The sequence below is a fragment of the Gorilla gorilla genome, chromosome 16, assembly GCF_029281585.2.
Source record: "Gorilla gorilla gorilla isolate KB3781 chromosome 16, NHGRI_mGorGor1-v2.1_pri, whole genome shotgun sequence".
NCBI classification, from domain to species: Eukaryota; Metazoa; Chordata; class Mammalia; order Primates; family Hominidae; genus Gorilla; species Gorilla gorilla.
Window position 1 is genome coordinate 46,540,526 of NC_073240.2, and position 6,000 is coordinate 46,546,525.

Here is a 6,000-nt window from a genome sequence, read left to right on the forward strand (position 1 = left end):
AAAATGTCCTGGTACATGTAATTGATCCAGAATAACCTGGCTCCACCAAAAAAGCCTTTGGCTACGGTGGGAATTTAAATGCATTTGTTAACCAGGGTTCCAGGATGCCCTGGGAGTATGTGGGAAGGGGGCAAATGACCTCTTTTGACATTGGTCCCCTAAGGGAGGGGTTGAGAGAAACTTTTCTCCTTGAGAAGGAGCTGGAGGGAGTCTTTGAGAAAGTTGGACTAGATAAGTCTTTTTCTTTTTCTTTTAGTAAGTGAGGAAAGGTTAAATAATGTGCCAAAGGTTGTACAATTAGTTTCTGTTTTAGGCAATGCTTGCACTCAAGACTCTCATCTGATATTTAAAGGATCTTTTTGTTTTCACCACTTTTGTGGAGTTCATTCTTTGAGATGTTACATACCTAGTCTGCATTCAAAAGGATGAAAAAATGTTGTCATTTTGTTTTATCTGCTCACCTCAAATGTGTGTGTTTGTTTTTCTGTAGTGTTGCTCTGTTAGGATGAACTGAGATCTCAGGGAATATTGCAAAGTGGAATCAACCCCACAGAAACAAAAGCCCACCTCCTCTGGAGCAGGTCCTGCTGGTGTACCAATGCATCATTCAGGACTGAGCAGCTGCTGTTGATGGAGAGAGTGGGCAGGGGTCAGCACTGAGGCCTGAGGTGCTGACCTGAATCCTTCTGTTGCACGTCCGGTGACACAGTGGTAGCAGCTTCTAAGTTGGTTTCCAGTCAGCCCTAATGCCCATATTCAAGTCTTTGTGCAATCCCTTCCCCTTGAGTGTGGCTGGACCTAGTGACTTGCTTCTACTGAATAGAATGTGGCAAAACTGAGGAGATGTCACTTCTGAGGTTAGGTTACAAAAAGACTGGCTTCCTGTCTTGCTTGCCCTTTCTTGTTCTCTTGCTTTTTTCCTTTGAGGGAAGCCAGCTGCCATGTTGTGAGCTTCTGTGTGGAGAGGCCCACACAGCATATAACCGAGGGAGGCTTTGGGTCAGCAGCCTGAGAGGAGCTGAGGCCCTTAGTCCAACAGCCCTCAAGGAACTGAATCCTGATAACAGCCGTGTGACTGAACTTGGAAGTGGATCTTCCCCCAGTTGAGCTCTGAGATGACTAGACCCTTGTGAGAAACCCTGAGCTAGGGTCTTCATTTAAGCTGCTCCTGGATTTCTGATCCACAGAAACTGTGAGAAATATGTGCTTTCTTTTTTTTTTTTTTTTTTTTTTTGAGACAGAGTCTCGCTCTGTCATCAGGCTGGAGTGCAGTGGCGCAATCTTGGCTCACTGCAACCTCTGCATCCTGGGTTCAAGCGATTCTCCTGCCTCAGCCCCCTGAGTAGCTGGGATTACAGGCGCACACCACCACGCCTGGCTAATTTTTGTATTTTTAGTAGAGATGGGGTTTCACCACGTTGGCCAGGATGGTCTCGATCTCTTGACCTTGGGATCTGCACCCCTGGCCTCGCAAAGTGCTAGGATTACAGGTGTGAGCCACCACGCCCAGCCAAATATGTGCTTTTTTAAGCTGTCAAATTTTGGAGCAGTTAGTTATGCAGCAATAGAAGATAGATAACTAATGCAGATACACTTGTTTACCTTCATTGAAGAGTAGTTATTGCAAGGCCTTAGTAGGGTGGCATGTTTAGTCCCGCCTCCCCTCGTTAGTGATATAAGCTACTGTCAAGTGCAAGGATACTCTTTGCCACAGGTGTGAATTAATCTTTGGATAGCTTTACTATTTTACGTTTAGTGCTCATGAGACTATGATAGCCAACAACCTTCACAGCATCAGTCATGGCCTTGTGTCCCTTGCATGCTGAGGTGATAAAATGTTTACAGACAAGCATCTGAAGCACATTGAGAATAATGAATTTTATCCAAAGCTGCCAACATTAACAGGTTACCTTCACAATCAACAGTAGCCTACTAATTTTGCAACTCACAGTTTAGACTTGGAGTACATGTAAGTTTTACATGATATCTCATGAATTTCCTCATGGTTCTGCACATTTTAGAACACTCATCATCCCCTCTATTTGAGATCTATCCACTCAAACATTCAGAAGCAATCTATCTCAGACTCTTCCGTCTGCCTAGTCGTGTGAAGAGCAGGTTTAGCAGGAATGATGCACTGGGACACTTGGTCTTGGTGGTTAGGGTTATCAATAATGGTGTCTGCATCCAAGGACTGTTTCTGATTTTAGTTCTAAGGAATATACAAGCTGCAAGCAGAACTTGTTAATTGCTTGCAGGATCTGAGAATTATGTAACAAAAGAAACCTCAAAGATTTTTACCTCCTTTGAGTCTATATGCTAAACAAGCATGAGGTGTCATGGGAGGGGATAGTAGAAGTAGCAAAAACTTGAGAGTAGATGAATCTGAGCATCATTACTTACTAGCACATCACCTGGGGCATATCACTTATTTTTCTGAGCCTCAGTTTTATCATCTATAAAATGGAGATAATATCTAATTCGAAGTATTGTTATGGTTTGTTTAATAAGGTTGCAGGAGAAATATTCCACACACAGCTGCCTTGTGTTGGAGATGGTTTGAGGAAAGTAAAGAAAAGGGACTTCCTCAGCATTTGGGGAATGTTAAAGGTTTTTAAGCAAGTGAATGATGTGATCACATTTATATGTTGCTGATACTCTGGAGATGGCATAAAGGATAAATTGGAGGAGGGAAAAGACTGCAGATAGGAGACCAGTTAGGATGACTTCACAAGGTTCCAGGTTGGAGATACGAAGGATAAATTGAAATTTAAAGATAATATGCAACTATTAAAATAATTAAATATTTTCAAGCAAAAGTTGCAATCATCACATGAAGAACTTCTGAATACATCCAGACTCACCAGTTAGTATTTTGCCACCTTGGCTTTTGCTCTCTTTCAATCTACCTGTTTATATAAAGCTATTATTTTTGCTAAACCATTTGATAGTAAGCTGCAGACCTGCTGCTCCTTTACCTACAAATACTTCAGCATGCATTTCCTAAGAACAAGGATGTTCTTTACATAACCACAGTACAATGACCAAATTCAGAAAATTTGACATTGCAATAATGCTATTATCTAATACACTTTCCATATTCAAATTTCACCAATTATCCCAATAATGTCCTTTATAGCTATTGTTTTCTCTGGTCCAGGATTTAATCCAGGATCATGTGTCACATTTAGTTATCATGTCTTCTTAATCATTTAGCTTGGGACAGTCCCTCAGCCTTTCTTTGTCTTTTTTGACACTGACATTTTTGAAGAGTACAAGCCAGTTATTTTGTAGAGTGTCCCTCAATCTGGGTTTGTTTGATGTTTCTTCATAATTAGATTTTCATGCATTTTTGGCAGGAATATAATAGAAGTACATCACACCAGGAGCCACTTAATGTCAGATTGTCTCATTGTTGGTTGTGATAGTAACTTGGTTAAGGTGGCATCTATCAGGTTTTTCCACAAGTTACTATTTTCTCCTTTGTAATTAAAGAGTTATTTTAGGGAGCTGCTTCTCAGCCATTTGCTGAGAATTTATTAAGTCCCAGGAGATATTTGATACTTTATATACTTTATTTCATTTAACAAACTATGAGGAAGTTTATTTTGTTTTATTTTTTCACATTAAAAACAGTATGTATTTTATTTTCAAGCATACAACAAACATCAAACTTTTCCAGTGCCAGGATGCTTTCCATGAATTGAAGAAGTTTATTTTTGTGTTACCCTCTACTCTTCCTCCCCTGTTTCACAGATGAGAAAACTGAGGCTTGTCTAAGGTCACACAACATGGTTGTCTGTGATCCAAAGTCTGTGTTCTTTACTCATACAGTGTCTCCCAGGACCAGTCAAATATCTAGAGCTCTCAGTGCCCAGACAGTGCACACCTCCCATCACAGGTAAACCTGTGGCCATGAAAGACACAGAGGACCCTCAAATGCCTATTAGTAAGCAAAAGAAGCCAATCTGAAAAGGCTGCACATTGTATGATTCCAAATATATGATATTCTGGAAAAGGCAAAACTAAGGAGACAGTGAAAAAGGTCAATGCTTGCCAGGGATAGGGGAGAGGGAGGATTGAATAGATGGAGCATGGAGAATGGAGAGCAGTGAAGCTACTGTGTGGTACTGTAATGGTGGATACGTGTCATTGTATGTTTGTCCACACCCCTGGAGTGTATAGCACCAAGAGTGAACCCTAATGTCAACTGTGTACTCTGGGTGGTTGTGATGTGTCCATGAAGGCTCATCAGTCATAAGCAATGCACTGCTTTGGCAGAGAGATGTTGCTAAAGGGTATGTGCCCCATCCACATACACAACTAGTTCCTATAAGTGCTAATGTACCGCTTTAGTGGAGAGATGTTGCTGTGCATGTGTGGGGGCAGGGCGTGCTGGAAAAATCTCTGGACCTGCTGCTCAATTTTGCTGTGAACCTAAAACTGCTCCTAACAAATAAAGTCTATTTAAGAAAACAGAGTGGGGCTGGGTGCGGTGGCTCACGCCATAATCCCAGCACTTTGGGAGGCCGAGGCAGGCGGATCACTTGAACCCCATCTCTACTAAGAATACAAAAATTAGCTGGGCGTGGTGGTGTATGCCTGTAATCCCAGCTACTCAGGAGGCTGAGGCACAAGAATCGTTTGACCCCGGGAGGTGGAGGTTGCTGTGAGCCGAGGTCACGCCACTGCACTCCAGGCTATGCGACAGAACAAGACTCTGCCTAAACAACAACAACAACAACAAAAAGAGGGTGGATCCTGATAGAGGAGTTTTTATTTTCCTCAGTGATCACAAATTATCTTAAAATGTTTCAACTATTGCTTTCAAAATAAAGAGTGTATATACTCCAGTTCTGCTAAAATCAGTGATTGTTTCTGAAGGAAGGTGGGAGATAGGAAGGAAAAAAAATAGAGCAAATTGAGAGAGTACAATTTTAAAGAGATAAATATGGAGTGTGTGAATCTGGAACATATGCATGTGCCTGTCAGCTTGTGAATTAGGAAAAAGCTATAGCAAGAAAAACAAATACCCTTCTTGTGGCCTTTTCTGCTAACAACCTTTTGCATTTTCAACTGCAGGCTTGAAAGGGAAGGAGTCACGCTTTGCTCCTTACCCTAAGGGCAGTCTGGGCTGACTGGGGATGCACCGCCTCTGAGAGAAAAGGGTTCTTCTGACCCCATTAACTGCCTGTGGAGGCCCAAGCCTGCCCTGAGGCTCTCTGCCCTTGTCTTCAATCCTCAGGCTGACCACCTGCCTCCACCTGCCAGCAGCCTCAAGAGGTAGCCAGGGATCAGGCCACTGTAGACAGGGACTGCTGGGTAAGGGCCAGGAGAGCCAAGACCCTTAGCTGGGAATGTGGGGTGGCCTTGTGGGATAGGACAGCCGGCTGCACACAAACAGCATGTGAGGGTCTTGAAGAAAACTGCCTACTTTGCAAAGAAGTAACGTTTAGTCAGTAAGAATGGGATGAGAAGAAATCAGAAAACTTTCTCTAGATATCAAATGGGATATTATAAGTAGGCTGGAACCTAATTATTTTCAAGGAAGAAAGAGAAGCCAAAATAATAGATGCTGCAGGGAAAATGTTGCGTTGGATAGTCTGAGGCTCCCCAGGACTCGTGAGAAAGCTGAGCGATAGGATTGCCCCGGGAGATGGCCAACTCATCACTTTCAGCAGAGTCACTTAATAGCGGAATCAGCCCAGGAATTGGACAGATACCTTGAGACAAGCCTCCTGTAATGTGAGTCACTCAGAGAAAATGAAAGGAAGCTGAAGCAACAGAAAGGGAAGGGAGGGAGGAGGAAAGAAAAAAAAGAAAAAACGAGAACGTGATGACAAGATAGAAGATGTACACTTTCACAATCAGTCTCCTTAAAGTTTTGGACAAGAATGTTTCAAATTAAAGAACAGGGTCGGGCAGTTTGCTCAGTCAAGAGATGATTATACTTTGATAGAAGCAATTCTCTTTGAACAAATAAGTGAATATATATATAAA